This window comes from Oryctolagus cuniculus, chromosome 7 (genome assembly GCF_051225735.1).
Source record: "Oryctolagus cuniculus isolate XC-2025 breed Fujian yellow rabbit chromosome 7, ASM5122573v1, whole genome shotgun sequence".
Classification (NCBI taxonomy): Eukaryota; Metazoa; Chordata; class Mammalia; order Lagomorpha; family Leporidae; genus Oryctolagus; species Oryctolagus cuniculus.
The window spans coordinates 93,871,699-93,890,506 of record NC_142873.1 but is presented as its reverse complement, the minus strand read 5'-3'; the positions used below and the strand labels follow the sequence as shown (position 1 = coordinate 93,890,506).

At 37.8% G+C, this 18,808-nt stretch overlaps 1 long non-coding RNA gene across 1 annotated transcript; it reads left to right on the top strand.

Annotated features, from left to right (window-relative positions):
- Positions 1 to 668: 668 nt before the first annotated feature.
- On the top strand, positions 669 to 18,480 carry LOC127493434 (uncharacterized). The gene is made up of 3 exons (XR_016237267.1): positions 669 to 886; positions 4,747 to 4,962; positions 12,632 to 18,480. It is a non-coding gene; the product is annotated as an uncharacterized LOC127493434 (long non-coding RNA).
- The last annotated feature ends 328 nt before the right edge of the window (positions 18,481 to 18,808 follow it).

Below are 18,808 nucleotides of genomic sequence, written 5' to 3'. Positions count from 1 at the left end.
TATCACTTAATCAATGAAGGCTCAGCAAGTTGAGAACACAGATAAGCCTTAGGCTTGGTATTATCTTAGAATTGTGTTAAGTAAATTTGAAGTATAGTTTTGATGAATTACTTAACATTTCAGACCCAGTTATAAATATTTGTTTTTGATATACAGGCAATTAAAATCTCTGTTAATCTCAACTTGCTAAGTGTAATTACATTTGTACAACTAGAGGGACATACTGGTCTTAAATTTATACTAGATTTCATAGGGAATGAAATAACAGGTGTTTTTAATTTTTAGGGGTAGTTCAGTGGATTCCATTTGAGCCAATTAACTACTAGAATTCAGATAGGGTAGATTTTGTTCAACATTTGATAGTTTTTGCTTTAGGTTATTGCTGATTTTCAACATCCTTGAACTGCCCCAGTCTTCCCTCAGGTATATACACTTTTCACATACCTCTAATCCTATGCTTCCTTGAAACATTAACAGCTAGCTGAATTGTTAACTAAGGGTTGTTCTAAGAACCCCGGGGGTGGGGGTGGGGAAGGGAGCGAAGATTAAAATCTTTATGTTCTCTAATATAAGGGAAAAAGCAGATAGGCACCAAGTCTGATTAGGCAGGAAACACCAGGGTTTCTTACGCAATCCTGAAATGCTAATTGTCTTCTACCTTGTCACACCAGACGCTGTGACCTTCAAAACAACCCGGAAGCCTCAGGTTTGTGAACAGCACAGGTGGGATGACATTTTGTGCTTCCAGGGGCTCCCCCACCGCCAGGCACATTAGTTTCGTCCTTGCTACCGCTTTCGGTCTGCCTGGCCAGGGAAGTGTCTGTGTCCTCCTCCTCACCTCCATTTCCTCCACGTGCAGTGACTGAAATAGATCTGCGCCTCCAAGGTTTGTATTTAAGAACTCACATTTTTGGCTCTTAGGAATGTACACCCTTAGTTAACTAGTCTCTTCTGTTAGTTCTAAGGGAAATGCGGATATCTCTCAAGCCGGGAGTTGGTGACTAGCTTTAATTAGACTGCAGGTTAATCCTGATTTTTTTTAATAGAGGAGTAAATGGAGTTGAGGTTTGCTGACTTTGTAGCCTAACTCCAAGACATGGAAGAGTGCTCTAGGTAGGAAAGAATTCTCTCACTAATGATTAGTAGCTACTTACTGTGCCTGACTTGGTGCCTGTGTGAGGATATGCCCTACCACTACTCTTGCAATTATGCACATGACTGAAGTTTTAAATATCTGCTGTTGTAATAACAAGAAAAATTGTCACTTCCCTTTTGAAAACAAGAAAAAAATCTTTATTTTAGGTAAACATGTTTTTGAATAACAAATGGAGGTACTTAATAATTTAATTAATGATCTCTATGTTGTATTTATGTAGCAATCTCTTTGTTTCTACTGTGCTCAACATGTTAGTGGCTTTCCTCTTCAATTCTCCCTCTGTTATCTTACTATTTTTTATGGCTTTGAATATTGTCTACATTTCAACTATCTCAAATTGTTTGTCTCTGTATCAGGCCTTTCACTGATCCTCTGAGCTCAGATGTCCAGCTTCCCACCTGATATTTCCATCTGTGATATCTCTTCTTAGACATTTTACAACATTCGAAACAAAACTCTTGATATTCTTGTACCCTGGTCTGAAACATACCTTCCCAATCTCAATAAATGGTACCATGTTCTGTCCGGTTTAAAATATAGAAACCTAGAAATTATTTTTGTTTTCTATTTCCTTCACCTCTCATGCAGTCTTGTCATTACTACTCCCAAAATATATTTTGTGTGCATTCATCCATTTTATCACTTTTGCTTATACCTTAGTCTATTATCTCCCATCTGGATTTCTGCAGAGACTTCAATATCAGTAGATGTATTTGGAGGCCTGCTTTTCATTTAAATGCCAGATTTTAATGACACTTTCTTCCTTTCATCACATAATTGAATTAAATTATGCCTCTAGAAAATAGAAAGAAAATTAACAATGTACCATATTACTTTGAATTTAAGTGCAAATGCTATGTTTGCAATAAGAATATTATTGAAATGCAATAGGATGCTTTCAAAGGATATATAGATTACTCTTGTGAAGGGCAGATCCTTTTTTTTTAAATTTTTATTTATTTATTTTTTGACAGGCAGAGTGGACAGTGAGAGAGAAAGAGACGGAGAGAAAGGTCTTCCTTTGCCATTGGTTCACCCTCCAATGGCCGCCTCGGCCGGCGCGCTGCGGCCGGCGCACCGTGCTGATCCGATGGCAGGAGCCAGGTACTTCTCCTGGTCTCCCATGGGGTGCAGGGCCCAAGTACTTGGGCCATCCTCCACTGCACTCCCTGGCCATAGCAGAAAGCTGGCCTGGAAGAGGGGCAACTGGGACAGAATCCGGTGCCCCGACCGGGACTAGAACCCGGTGTGCCAGCGCCGCAAGGCGGAGGATTAGCCTGGTGAGCCACGGTGCCAGCCCAAGGGCAGATCCTTAATATATAAAGACATGACACCAAATTAGGTCCATAAAATCAGCTGTCTTTGGCAGTATCTTCAGGGAAGTTGGAGGCAACAAGATACCACTTATTCTGCACCTGCTGACTCTCTGGATCAATCTTATTCTTCGCTGACCACAGGACCAGTGTTGTTAGAAAGTTCTCAACCCACTCTCCTTCACAGTCAATCATGCAAGCTCTCCCATACCCTGTCTGAGCCCCTTCACTTTCCTGCTCACTGATCCTAGGGAGATGGTAGGAAACATTTAACACTGGCTCTTGGTGTACTACTCCCTTGGGAGTCTCCACCTCCTGCATAAATGTTCGTGCAATAGGAGGAATACATTTGCTCTTTGTTCCATCTTTAGAACTAGAAAATGATCTACAATCAAGCAAACATATCTTCTAACTAGCCTTTCTGATTTCAATTTTGCTCCTGTGAGTCATTTTTTTTACAAGGCAGAAAGAATCATGAGTTTTAAAAAACTTTCAAAATGGGAATATATGTGCTGAAGGACACAAAAACCCGAAGTATATAATTTGATAAATTATCACAGAGTACTCACTGTCTGGTTAAAGAGACAGAATGTAGCCATTAGAAAGTTATGATGATGAAAATGGCTGCTCTCCTGGCAGGGAAGCTAAATTTCAAAAGGCATAGAGTATTGGGCAGAAAATAAAAAATAGGGGTGTGAGTTCTAGGTTTGAAACTTGACTCTGATTCCCTTTCCAATATTTCTCACAACTTAGAACAAATTAAAAAAAATCATAGTATTTATAGCAGGGTAAATGAGCAGCTAACTGTCCAGCAGAAGTAACCTGCCCCCTATTCTAGCTGACAGAGATCCCTGGCAATTGACCAAGGAGAGTTCAGTGTTTCGCCATACCTTCCTGACACCCTAGCATGCCATGGCACAGCATCAGAGAAGCTCTGGCCCAACCTATGGCTTTTTGTTAGGACACACATTTCTTGACTTATGTTATCATAAGATCCTTCTCTATTTTGTTCACTGTTGTTCTCTCTGCTTTGAATATTCAGTCTACCTTTTAGTTATGTTTCATATTTCTAAGATCTTTTGATTAATATTTTTTTCATTTTAGGAAGGGAAAGAGGGAATAAGGGAGTGACTTGTTGCGATCTGACTTTTTTGAAACAGTATTTTATTCTTTTTTTTTTTTAAAGATTTTATTTATTTATTTGTGAGATAGAGTTACAGACAGTGAAAGAGACAAAGAGAGGTCTTCCTTCCATTGGTTCACTCCCCAAATGGCCGCAGCAGCCACAGCTGTGCTGATCTGAAGCCAGGAGTCAGGTGCTTCTTCCCACTCTCCCATGTGGGTGCAGGGGCCCAAAAACTTGGGCCATCTTCTACTGCTATCCCAGGCTATAGCAGAGAGCTGGATTGGAAGAGGGGCAGCTGGGACTAGAACTGGTGCCCATATGGAATGCTGGCGCTGCAGGCAGAGGATTAACCTGCTGTGCCATGGCACTGACCCCAGTATTTTATTCTTTTAGGTGCACATTTATACTGTAATATTCATTAAAACATAACAGGAATTTACCTTTGTAAACATATATTTTCTTCATGAACATTTATCTTGTTATTTTTTGGGAGATAGTTTCAGCCTAACAATGCTGCATATTTATATATTTTAATTTTTTAAAACTTATATTTTAAAAAATCTGTATTGATATCAAACTCTTGATTTTCCATTTTCCATGGTCGAGTTTTTTTTTTTTTTTAAGATTTTTTATTTACTTGATAGGAGAGTTACAGAAAGAAAGAGAAAGATTGAGACAAAGAGAGATCTTTCATCTGCTAGTTCACTTCCCAAATGGTCTCAATGACCGGGGCTGGGGAAGGCAAAACTAGGAGCCTGGAACCTCATCTGGGTATCTCAGGTATTTGGCAGGGGCCCAAGAACTTGGGTAATCATCCACTGCTTTTGGGGTACATTAGCAGGGAGCCAGATCAGAAGCAGAATATTTGAGACTAGACCCTGCTCTCATATGGATGCCATGTTCAGGTAGTGGTTTAACCTGTTGTGCCATAATGCTGCCCCCTAAGCTGCTATTTTTTAAAAGCTGGAATAAAAAGAACATTTCATTGGAATCATACATATTTTCAAAATCTGCTTGATAATCAGTGACTGATCATCAAATGGAAACTTTTTACTTCTTACTCCTTTTAATAAGGAAAATGATAGTGAGACTCAAGCATGTATCTGGAATCTTCTGCCAATTCAGAGTATTTTAATACTCTTTCCCCGCAGACCTGGTGTGTGGAGAACAGGATCCTTCAGTGCCAGACTGCTGTTCTTTATGGCTGGCCTCCTGCAGCTGCTGAGAAAGACCGTGATTTAGGGGATCCTCCCAGAGTTTTTGGACCTCTGCTTTCGGCCCTTCTGAATCATTTGTTCTACTTCCCTGGGTTTTGGAATGATGTTGGTAGATCCCCAGACCTTTGTTTTCTGGAAGATAGCTAGGATGTAAGTTTCAGCTTTCATAAAATTATCTTAAGCCTCATAAAAATACCAATGATGAATTTTTAGTGCTATGAATCATAAAACCAGTCATCAATGCTTTTAGAGAGAAAATGATGGTAGGATAATATAATAGCACATTTGCGGTTAAGTCTGTTAATGCTTCTAATAGTTTTTGGTTTTAAAAGAACACTTCTAATTCATAGATGGTTAATTCACCTTGACAGCTTCAGCTACCCCTACCCCTTCACTGTGCACATGTTCATGCACACACACACCTGTAAAATCTGTTTGAATTTAGATGCCTGGGGACCACTGGGAGAATCATAAAAAGATTTCACTTTATAAACACGTTTTTTTCCATTGGATTTTAAAATGAAATGTTTCTAAGGGTTGATCTATGGATTTCAGCTTTTTGTTCAAACAAGTATTCAGTCCAATGTTTATTTTATTTATTTATTTGACAGGCAGAGTTAGACAATGAGAGAGAGAGAGAGAGAGAAAGACAGAGAGAAAGGTCTTCATTTTTCTGTTGGTTCACCCCCCACGTGGCCGCAGCAGCCGGCACACTGTGCAGATCTGAAGCCAGGAGCCAGGTGCTTCCTCCTGGTTTCCCATGTGGGTGAAGGGCCCAAGCACTTGGGCCATCCTCCGCTGCCTTCCCGGGCCACAGTAGAGAGCTGGACTGGAAGAGGAGCAATGGGGACAGAACCGGCTCCCCAACTGGGACTAGAACCCAGGGTGCCGGCGCTGCAGGCGGAGGATTAGCCTAGTGAGCTGTGGTGCTGGCCCAGTCCAATGTTTAAAAATTTTCTCTGTACTATGATTTAGAAACTTTGCTTTTGCTCTCCAATGCTGTTAAAGATCTTACTATTTAATCACATTCTCATTGGGCTCTAAGGAAAGACATTTTGCAAATACTATAGTAGAAAGAGTCATGTTTTACACTGGAAAAAAATTATAACTAAGTCTACATAGAACAGCATCACTTATTGTTGTATATACTCTTAACCCCATCAAATTTGTAATTCTGAGAAATGCTATTTGTTTTTTATTATTAAAATTAACAAGTACATAAAGTACATATATTTATACTTGAGTTTTTTACAGAAATTTTTCCATTGCTTAACTTTACTGAGAAGCACTTAGTTTATCTTTCAAATAGCCTTAAGGATTGATGTTATGTAATAACTAAGAAACATTAAGGCATAATATATTTTCCTATATTTTTATTTGTACACCGTGAACCAAATTTCGTGTTTTGTATATACAGATTTAGGAACACAGTGATGCTTCCCACCCTACCCTCCTTCTGCCCAAGCTCTCACTCTCCACCCTACTTCCTTTTTTATTCTTTCTTTTAATTTTTATGATGAAATACTGTCAGTTTTTTATTGTTTATTCAGTTTATTATTTTCTTTCTTTTTTTTTTTTTTTTTGACAGGCAGAGTGGACAGTGAGAGAGAGAGACAAAGAGAAAGGTCTTCCTTTGCCGTTGGTTCACCCTCCAATGGCCGCCGCAGCTGGCGCACCGCGCTGATCCGATGGCAGGAGCCAGGAGCCAGGTGCTTTTCCTGGTCTCCCATGGGGTGCAGGGCCCAAGCACCTGGGCCATCCTCCACTGCACTCCCTGGCCACAGCAGAGAGCTGGCCTGGAAGAGGGGCAACCGGGACAGAATCCGGCGCCCCAACCGGGACTAGAACCCGGTGTGCCGGCGCCGCAAGGTGGAGGATTAGCCTAGTGAGCCACGGCGCTGGCTCTCAGTTTATTATTTTCTAAGCAAAGCATTCAACAAATAGTAAGAGGGAAAAATATCGTTCCTCAAGTGTAGAAACAGGGCTGTAAACAACAATCAAATATTAAATTGTCAATTTCACTCAAATATATTGGTTATTACAAATGAGGGAAAACCATATGATGTTTGTCTTTTTGGGACTGGCTTATTTCACTAAGTATAATGGCTTCCAGTTGCATCCATTTTGTTGCAAAAGATAGGATTTAATTCTTTTTATGACTAAGTAGTATTACATAGTGTATATATACCACATTTTCTTTACCTTGCATCATTTGAGAGACATCTGGGCTAATTCCGTATCTTAGCTTTGTGAATTGAGCTGCAATAAACATGAGGGGACAGATAATGCATTTGTATGCGGTTTCATTTTGTTTGTTAAAACCCATCAGAGGAGATAACCAACAAGTGTTTCCACAAATCCTCAAAGTACAAGTACATGCAACAAGAACAAGGAAGATACCAAGAATCCCAAAAAGGAACACAACATTCCAATATCAGAATGAGAAGATGAAGAGATGGATGAAATGCCTGCAAAGGAATTCAAAGGAATGATTATAAAATTGCTCAGAAACATAGAGAAACAAATTGATTAGATTAAAATCCATACATGGTATGAGTGAAAAATTTTGTGGAGAAATTTAGATATTGCACAGAAATCAAAGTAAAATGTTAGAAATGAAGAATTCAATATGTTAAATAGAAAATTCAGCTGAGAGCCACAGCAACAGACTCTGTGAGGCAAAAGAAAGAATGTATAAGCTGGAGGGCAAATCCTTGGAAATGTCTCAGTCAGACAAAAAAAAAGGAAAATAGAAAATAAAAAGTTACAAAAACTGAAAAATTTCTTGAAGATTTATTGGAGTACTATCAAACAACCAAACATATGTGCCTGAGGAGTTCCTGAAGGCATGGAAAGAGAGAGTGGACTATAAAGTCTATTCACCAAAATAACAGCAGAAAACATCCCTAATTTGGAGAAAGAAAGGGACATCCAAGCACAGGAAGCACATAGGATTCCTAATAGACATGATCAGAAAAGACCTTCATGACAACACATTATAGTTAAACTTTCAACAGTAAAACATAAAGAAAAGATTGTAAAATGTGCACAAGAGAAATGCCAGATTACCTTCAAAGAATCCCCAATTAGATTAACAGATAATTTTTCATCAGAAACCCTATATGCTAGAAGACGATGGAGAGTCACAGTACAAGTCCGAAAAGAAAGAAACTGTCAAGCCAGTATATTGTAGCCAGCAAAGCTGTCAATTATAAATGAAAGTGAAGTAAAGACCTTCCAAAAACAAACAGAAACTGAATTGAATTTGTCACCACTTGTCTAGCCTTACAAATGATTCTTAAGAATGTATTACATTGTAACACATGAGTCGTACTTTGGAAATTTATATTCATTAAATAAAAGATAAAAAAAAAAGAATGTATTACACATATTATGAAAGAATGTGAAGGCAGGAAATCATCCAGTAAAAGTACAAAGGAAATAAAAATGAACACTAGAAATATGTATGGAAAAATGGTGGAGTCCAATTGTTTCTTATCAATAATAATCAAAAATTTAAATGGCACAAATTCTTCAATTAAAAGATATAGGCTGGCTGCATGGTTTAAAAACAAGACCCATCTATTTACTACCTAAAAGAAACACACCTTACCAACCAAGGTACACACAGACTGAAAGTGAAAGGATTGGAAAACATATTCCATACTACTAGAAAGCAAAACTGAGCAGGTGTGGCTATCCTAATAAGCGACAAATAGACATTAATGCAAAAACTGTTAAATGAGACAAAGAAGGGCATTATGTAATGCTTAAGGGATCAATTCAACAGAAAGATGTGACTATAATAAATATATATGTACTCAGTGCCAGGGGGCCTGCCTGTTTGAAACAAATGTTCATGGATCTAAATGGAGACATAGACTCTAACACAACAGTAACAGGGGACTTCAACACCCCCACTTTCTTCAATGGGCAGATCAACTAGACTGAAAATCAACAAAGAAACAATAGAACTAATCAATGCTATAGACCAAATGGACCTGTTATTTACAGAACATTTCATCCCACAGCTGAAGAACACACATTTTTTCATCAGTGCATGGAGCTTTCTCCAGGACAGGAGATGTATTAGGCCATAAAGCAAGTCTCAGCATATTAAAAAAAATCAAAATCATACCATGTATCTTTTCTGACCACAATGGAATGAAGCTGGGAATTAACAACTTAAGAATTTCTAGAAAATATGCAAACACAAGGAAACTATAAAACATGTTCCTGAATGAACAATAGGTCATAGACAAAATCAAAAGAGAAATAAAAATTCCTGAAAAATGAAAGAAGATGACACTACAGCATATCAAAACTTATGGGATATAGCCAAAATGGTGTTAAGAGGGAAGTTTAAAGCAGTAAGTGCCTACATCAGGAAATTGGAAAGTCATCAAATAAATGAGCTATCAATGCATCTCAAGGTCCTAGATAAACAATAACAAACCAAATTCAAAATTAGTAAGAAAAAGTAAAAAATAAAATTAGAGTATAAATAATGAAAATTGAAGCCAAAAAATATAAGAGTTCAGTGAAATGAAGACCTAACATAACAACAAATGAAGACATAACATAACAACATTGGCCTAACTAACTTAAAAAATGGGAGTAGACCCCAAATTAATAAAATCAGGGATGAAAAAGGAGATATAAAAATGGATACCACAGAATTAAAAAGAATCATCAAGAATTTCTACAAACAGCAATATCAAACAAATTGGAAAATCTAGAAGAAATGCATAGATTTCTGAATATATACAATCTACCAAAATTGAGTCATGAAGACATATAAAAGCTAGGCAGACCAATAACTAAGATGCATATTGAATCCATAATAAATACCCTCCCAACAAAGAAAAGCCCATGAATGGATGGCTTCACTACTGAATTCTACGACTTTGAAAGAAGAACTGATTCAAATTCTTCTCAAACTATTGAAAACAATTGAAGGCAGGGAATCTCCCAAATTCATTCTATGAGGCCAGAAGTACCTTAACTCAAAACTCAGAAAAAGAGACAAGAAGGAAAAAGAACTCTAGACCAATATCCCTGATAAATATAGATGCAAAAATACTCAGCAGATCAAATCTAACAACACATCAGAAAGATCATTCTCCTGGACCAAGTGCAGAGATGATGGCTAAATATATGTAAATCAGTAAATGTGGTACATCATATTAACAAATTAAAGAATAAAAATAATATGACTATCTCAATAGAAACAGAGAAAGCATTAGATAAAATACAACATCCTATCATGATAAAAACTTTAAGCAAATTGGGCATAACATAACTAAGGCAAACTATGACAAACCCACAGTCAGCATCATATTCAATGGGGAAAAGTTGGAAACATTTCCACTAAGATCTATAACCGGGTAAGAATGCCCACTTTTACTATTACTATTAAATATAGTTCTAAAAGTTTTAGTCAGAGCCATTAGGCAAAAAAAGTAATCAGAGGGATATAAATTGCAAAGGAGGAAGTCAAATTATTCTTGTTTGCAGATGACTCCTCTAAGAGACTTGGAACTCATAAGAGAGTTTGGTAACATTTCAGGATATAAAACCAACACATAAAAATCAATAGCCTTTGTACACACAGACAGTGCCATGGCTGAGAATAACTTGTAAGATCAGTCTCATTCACTATAGCTACACAATTTTTTAAATACCTTGGAATGTATTTAACCAAAGAAGTCAAAGATCTCTACAATGAAAATTACAAAACATTTAAGAAAGAAATGGAAGAAGGCACAAAAATTGGAAAAATCTTATATGTTGATGGATTGGAAAAATTAGTATCATCAAAATGTCCATAATACTGAAAGCCATTTACAGATTCAAAGAGATCACAATCAAATGCAATTCTTATCATATCCAGAAAAATCACTGCTGAAATTTATATGGAAATACAAGAGACCCTGAATAGCTAAAGCAATCTTGTACAACAAAAAAACAAAGCTAAGGGCATCACAATACCAGATTTCTAGACTTGTTACAGGGCAGTTATAATCAAAACAGCCTGGCACATAAATAGACATGTAGACCAATGGAACAGAATAGAAACTCCAGAAATTAATCCATATTTTCACAACCAACTAATCTTTGAAAAACGAGCTAGAATCAATCCCTGGAGAGAGGGCAATGTCTTCAACAAATGGTGCTGGGAAAATTAGATCTCTGAGTGCAGAAGTGTGAAAAAAAGCCACTACCTTACACTTTATACAAAAATCAACTCAAAATGGATCAATGATCTAAATCTATTTATGACCTGGTACCATCAAATTACTAGAGGAAGACATTAAGACATTGATTTGGACAAAGACTTCTTGGAAAAGACCCCAGAAGCATAGGCAATAAAATAAAAAATAGACAAGCTAAGAAGCGTAGCTTCTGCACTGCAAAGGAAACACTCAGCAAAGTGAAGAGGCTACAGACAGAATGGGAGAAATTTAAAAAATATATAACTGATCAAGTATTAATATCCAGAATCAATAAAAACTCAAGAAACTCAGCAACAGCAAAACAAATAATCCAGTTAAGAAATGGGCACAAAGAATATAAACAGGCATTTTTTCAAAAGAGGAAATTCAAATGGCCAACAGACACATACAGAAATGCTTGGGATCATTATCTATCTGGGAAATGCAAATCATAACCACAGTGAGGTTTCATCTCACCCAAGTTAGAATGGCTCTCATACAGAAATCAAAAACCAATAAATGCTGGTGAGGATGTAGGGAAAAACATACTATAATCTGCTATTGGTGAGAGTGTAATCTATTACAGTTATTAAGGAAGACAGTATAGAGAGTCCTTGGAAATCTGAAAGTAGGGGTAATATATGTAAGTGTATATGTGTGTACATGTGTGTGTGGTTGTTGTATTATATTACCTATCATTGTGATTAAAGTGGCACCACACATTTATTGAACATGTTCTGTAATAAGTGTGAAATTTATTTACTTCTTGCGGCAACCTCATGAGGTATGTTGAAGTAAAATTCAAGATACTTAGCCTATAAGCATGGGCTGTGTTCCACTGGGATAAATTCATACCATGAATCTGAAGCAGAGCCATGAGAACCCTGGTAATCCAAGGCTTAAATTTTTTAGCTGCAGCACTGTGGGTTATAGAAGTGACCCCAGGGTAGGGGCCTATGTGGAAGTTGTGTGTGTATGGGTGCTTGAGTAGCCAGATATTTATTGGCATGAAAATACTTAAATATTTTTAAAATTGCTTTTATTTTTTAGGTAACATTTTCAATTAGCGTTATGGTAAAAGGCATAATTCCCCACTAATTAAAGAGTTCCCCACTAGTTAAACAGAAAGCAAAAAGGACCATAGTTCAGCAGTAACACAGGCAAGGTCCACATACAATCATCAAAGGAAAAGCTGCACCATTCACAATAGCCAAAATATTTCAAAGTTTTAAGAGCCAGAGTTCCCACGCTGGTGCAGACCAGGAACTATCAGCACTTAGAAGAAGTATGTTATTATTCCTCATTTTCCTATCAAAAAGATGCAGGCACAGAGAGATCAAATACAGTGGCTACTTGATATTCATGGGGAGTTAGTTCCAGCAGCCCCAGTATCCAAGGGGGTTTAAGTGCCTTGTTCAAAATGGTATAGGATTTTCTTGCACATCCTACTGAATGCTTTAAATCACTTTTGGATGATTTACGATAACTACTACAATAAAAATGCTATGTGAATAGTCGTTATACTATATTGTTTGGGGAACAATGATTTTTAAAAGCCTGTACATGTTCAATACTGACATCATTTTATTTTCCTGTATTTCCAGGCTGGAGACCCAACTGTAATTTCCTTAAGGTTACAACAAATATGTAGCAAAGCTGGAGCTGCAACAGGAACACTGGTGCCAGGACCTGTGTTGTTAATCAGTATATGGATATGACTTCATAGAGATATACTTTGCTTATCCACCACAATGAAAAATGTATGGATTTGAGTGGAATGGAGCTCAGTGGCTTGAGACCTCTGATTTCTTCTTTCTCCATCTTGGATGACAACACAAGTAAGAGAGCTGTTGAAGTGACCTCTGTAAACCATGAAACAGAGAATTTCAATAGAACATTCATACATATTTTTTAATTTGTGAAAGAATGGAATACTATGTAATTATTTTTATGGAAATGGACTGGCTTAAAAAGGAATGAGGAAAAGTTATAGAAGTTATAATGAACTTGTAATGTGATAAATGTTATGAATATATAATGTAATAAAATATAAATATGCATAAAGTGTTTTAATATATAAAGTGTACAAAATTATAATGTGATAACATATTATGAATTCATGATGGAGTGTATATCATAAATGGGCAACACTGTACAATAATTGTGCTCTAAGTTTTGGCAGAATCTTTCATTCTTAATATTCATGGTGAGACATGTTTTAGCTTTGATTCCACACTGGCTTTGTTAAGCATGAGTTTGGCTGCTGGCATGAGGTTAAGAAGCACATGAAGGCAATGTACTGTCCTAATGTGTGGATTCGTTAGTTGTGAGAGAACAGGACTGCATCCCATGTTTAGCACAGTGTCAACTTATAGGTGCTCTGTACATAGTGACGCAAGTACAAATCATTAAAGATTTGGGATGAGCACAGAGGAAGGAGAGTTAACCTTCCTGAAGACAGGGAATGGACAGATTCTTTTTTTTGAGGAAAGCTCCATACTTATGTATTTCTTTTCTCTATAATCATTTTAATTTTGTTAGAGCGATGACAGTTTCTTTGGATATCTTCGCTGTGCACTCCGTCAGCAGAATTTGATTATGAATGTGGGCTCTGAATCATTACTGCCTGAGTTTGCGCTCAAGCTCCTACTTAGTATTTACTTTGAGACTCTGGAAATCTTTACTTATGGAAATTTTGAAATAGTTACAAAATCATTAAAATTATAGCAGTATGTAATCCTCATCAATTTGTTTGACAAATATTTAAAGCAAAACACTGTATTTGCAGCAAATTGATGCACACAAGCATTTCTTTCTTTTTCACTAAGCCTCTCTTACCTCAATTTCCTCATCTGTAGTATTGGGCTAATAATCATACTTGCCTGATAGCGCTGTCCTGAGAATAAACATTATGAATGAATAAATGTAAGCTACTTATAATATTGTTTCAACCCAAAGTGAGGGCTGCAAATTGCTTCTTACTTCTGTTAAGTCCAATCACGCTGTTGATAAGGTATACTGAAGAAAACAGAGAATACCAAGAGTTTTCAAAGTGGACAATATTACATGAAAGCTGTTGCTTAATGGATGACTAGGAAAAATAGAGACTGAGCTCATTTAATTGGATCTAGTCACTGGCAATTTGTTAATTACAGTGTGGGAGACCAAGACAGAGCAGCAAAAGGCGGGGCTGGCTTCCTGGCTGATGATTAAGGCCCTGCTTTGTTACAATTAGTGGGGATAATTAGACAATGGCTCTGCTGAGTGAGGGGATCAAATGAGCCACTGAATCAGAACTATCGGATTGAATGATATTAGTTGATTTCCATTCATTAATTTTAATGAATTCTTTTCACTGGACTAGAGATAGAACAGCGTGCAGTCATTGGTTTTAATGGTGAGCGGATGCTGCAGCCGAGCAATACTGGAACCAGTACTCTGTAGAAATCTGAACACACCCTTTAGTCCCAGCTGCCCCAGAGTCCCAGCTGCCCCTGCCAGAGCTGCTACCTTTTGTTCTCTACTGGTTCTTTTCAGTGATGGCTTACTTCACAAAAATTGCATCACTTACTCTGTAGAGCAATCTTTTTTAAAATTTATTTTATTTATTTGAAAGAGTTACAGAGAGAGGAGCAATCTTTGAAGGTAGTTTTTGGGGTTGACATTGTGGTGCAGTGGTTTGTAAAGCTGCCTCCTGTGATGCTAGTATTCTCTGTGAGCCCTTATTCCAGCCCTGGCTGCTCCACTTCCAATCCAGCTCCTTGCTAATGTGCCTGGAAAACGCAGATGATGCCCCAAGTGCTTGGGCCCCTACCATCCACCTGGAAGACTTGGATGGAATTCTAGGCTCCTGACTTCTGCCTGGCCCAGCCTTGCCTTTGTGGTCATTTGGGGAATGAACCAGTCGATGAGAGATCTCTCTCTTCCTCTATCTCTATAATTCTATCTTTCAAGTAAATAACTAAAATAAAAAAGGTAACTTTTGCTGTTCACGTTCAATTGCTTTGCATGCATCATATAATTTATTCTTTAAACTTTTATCCAGTTAAAAAATAATCTACCTTAACGTGAGAAAACTGAAGCTTACAGTTTACATAACAGTACTAATGTTCAAACCCAGTTCTTTATTTTTAAATATTTTATTTGAAAGGCAGAAACGCGAAAGAGATGTAGATGTCCCAAGTAGTCCCTTAACTACTGCACTAAAGACCTGCCCTCAAACCCAGATTTTTATCATTTTAGTATGCTTCATAACCACTGTATATATTTTAAAAGATTTATTTATTAATTTGAAAGTCTTACACAGAGAGAAGGAGAGGCAGAGAGAGAGAGAGAGAGAGAGAGAGGTCTTCCATCCGCTGGTTCATTCCCCAATTGGCCAGAATGGTCAGAACTCTGCTAATCTGAAGCTGAGCTGATCCAAAGCCAAGAGCCAGGAGCTATAAATCAGGAGCTTCTTCCGGGTCTCCCAGGTGGGTGCAGGGGCCCAAGCACTTGGCCATATTCTACTGCTTTCCCAGGCCATAGCAGAGACCTGGATGGAAGTAGAGTAGCCGGGAGTTGAACCAGTGATCATATGGGATGGCAGGCAATGGCTTTACCGGCTATGCCACAGCACCGGCCCCAACCATTGTATATTACATGTTACATCACACTATATGTATTACATTATAATCTCTCTCATGGTATCCCATGTGATAGGAGCAGTTTCTGTACCCAAAGACCTCACGTTCTCCCTTCTCTCTCTCTTTTTTTTTAATATTTTTTAACAGGCAGAGTTAGACAGTGAGAGAGAGAGAGAGACAGAGAGAAAGGTCTTTCTTCCACTGGTTCACCCCCAAAATGGCCGCTACGGCCAGTGTGCGGTGCTGATCCGAAGCCAGGAGCCAGGTGCTTCCTCCTGGTCTCTCATGCGGGTGCAGGGCCCAAGCACTTGGGCCATCCTCCACTGCACTCCCGGGCCACAGCAGAGAGCTGGACTGGAAGAGGGGCAACTGGGACAGAACCAGTGCCCCAACTGGGACTAGAACCAGGGGTGCCGGCACCGCAGGCAGAGGATTAGCCAAGTGAGCCGAGGCACCGGCCCCTTCTTCTCTGTCTTTAACAGCCATAAAATTATTTCTTCCTTTATATCTTGCCAGTTAAGATACTTAGATCTTAATATGAGTCTCAATTATACTAATCTTGTACTCCTGATGAATTGTGTGTTTAAAATATCCTTGTCTTAATATTCTACTCTCATTTTTATTTTACCCACTTTTTGTTTTTTTTCTTTTTGTATTTTGCTCACTCTTGATTTTTAATACACTAATTTATATAGATTTTATAATTTTTAAAATTTTATAATTTTTATAATTTATATATGTCTTCTGAAGAAGTGTTTCACATATATGACAGGAAATATCCAAAAATAAAGATAGAATTTTTAAAGATGGAACAGAATCATGGATCTAAAACCAATTCCTGGAGCAAGGACAGTCTATTTAACAAGTGGTGCTGGGAAAACCGGATTTCCACGTGCAGAAGCATGAAGCAAGACTCCTATCTTACACCTTACACAAAAATCCACTCAACATGGATAAAAGATCTAAATCTATGACCTGACACCATCAAATTATTAGAGAACATGGAGAAACCCTGCAAGATAAGGCACAGGCAAAGACTTCTTGGAAAAGACCCCAGAGGCATAGGCAGTCAAAGCCAAAATTAACAATTGGGTTTACATCAAATTGAGAAGTTTCTGTACTGCAAAAGAAACAGTCAGGAGAGTGAAAAGGCAACCAACAGAATGGGTTGCAAACTATGCAACCAATAAAGGATTAATAACCAGAATCTACAAAGAAATCAAGAAACTCCACAACAACAAAACAAACAACCCACTTAAGAGATGGGCCAAGGACCTCAACAGACATTTTTCAAAAGAGGAAATCCAAATGGCCAACAGACACATGAAAAAATGTTCAAGATCACTAGCAATCAGGGAAATGCAAATCAAAACCACAATGAGGTTTCACCTCACCCCTGTTAGAATGGCTCACATTCAGAAATCTACCAACAAAGAGATGCTGGAGAGGATGTGGGGAAAAAGGGACACTAACCCACTGTTGGTGGGAATGCAAACTGGTCAAGCCACTATGGAAGTCAGTCTGGAGATTCCTCAGAAAGCTGAATATAACCCTACCATACAACCCAGCCATCCCACTCCTTGGAATTTATCCAAAGGAAATTAAATTGGCAAATAAAAGAGTTGTCTGAGTGAAATAAGCCAGTCCCAAAGAGACAAATAGCATATGTTCTCCCTAATTTTTGACAACTAACTGAGCACCTAAAAGGAAACCTGTTGAAGTGGAAATGGCACCATGAGAAACAATGACTTGGTTAGCTCTTGTCCTGACTGTCAAGGAACAACTTACTATTTTATCCCTTTTAGTTTTTTTTTTTGTTGTTCTAGTTAATACTATTGGTTTAACTCTTTAATTAACACATAATTTTCTTAGGTGTTTAAATTTAACTGAAAAGTGATCCGTGTTAAATATAAGAATGGGAATAAGAGAGGGAGGAGATGTACAGTTCGGCACATGCTCACTTGGACTTACCCCTAACAGTAGAGTTAGAAACGTGCCAGGCGATTCCAATTCACCATCAAGGTGGCATGTACCAATGCCATCTCACTAGACAAAATAATCAATTTCAGTTCATAATTGATCATAATGGTAGGATTAAGTGTCAAAGGGATCACATAAACAAGACTAGTGTCTGCTAATACTAACTGATAGAATTAAAAAAGAGAAAACAATCCAACATGGGAAGCAGGCTACACAGCAGACTCATAGAATGGCAGATGTCCTAAACAGCACTCTGGCCTCAGAATCAGCCCTTAGGCATTTGGATCCGGCTAAAAAGTCCATGAGAGTATTTCAGGCATGGAAAGCCAAGACACTGTGGCAAAAACAAAAAAAAAAAAAATGACCTAAATGAAAGGTCTCTGTGAGTGAGATCCCAGTAGAAAGAACAGGGCCATCAAAGAATTAGGTACCTTTCTCTGAAGGGAGGAGGGAACTTCCACTTTGGCTATGGCCTTGACTAAGCAAGATCGGAGTTGGTGAACTCAAGAGGCTTCCATAGCCTTGGCAGCTCATGACAAGAGCTTTGGGTCATTACTGACGTCATAAATAAGAGTGTCAATTGTTAAATCAACAACAGGAGTTACTGTGCACCTACTCCCCATGTAGGATCTCTGTTCTTAATGTTTTGTACTATGTGAATTAATGGTAAAACTAGTATCCAACAGTAGTCTATACTTTGTGTGTCTGTGTGGGTGCAAACTGTTGAAATCTTTACTTGGTCTATACTAAGTTGATCTTCTGTATGTAAAGATAATTGAAAATGAATCTTGATGAAGAATGGGATGGGAGAGGGAGTGGGAGATGGGTTGGTTGTGGGTGGAAGGGAGATTATGGGGGGAAAAAGCCGCTATAATCAAAAAGTTGTACTTTTGAAATTTATATTTATTAAATAAAAGTTAAAAAAATACATCCTCTCCAGCATCAAAAAAATACAAAAAAATGGTAACAGAATCAGGGCATATTTTAATTGAATACTTTAGTGGAAATTCAGTGTGGTAGAGAATTTATTTCTTTCAGAAATACATGAGGTAGAACTAAAGCAATTAAGTGAGTAATGCTAGACTGTATAGCTCTAATTGGATTATGAAATTCTCTGTGAATGATTCTCTTTCTGTCTCTTTAGATATTTATTCACTTTATTTGAATGTCCAATTT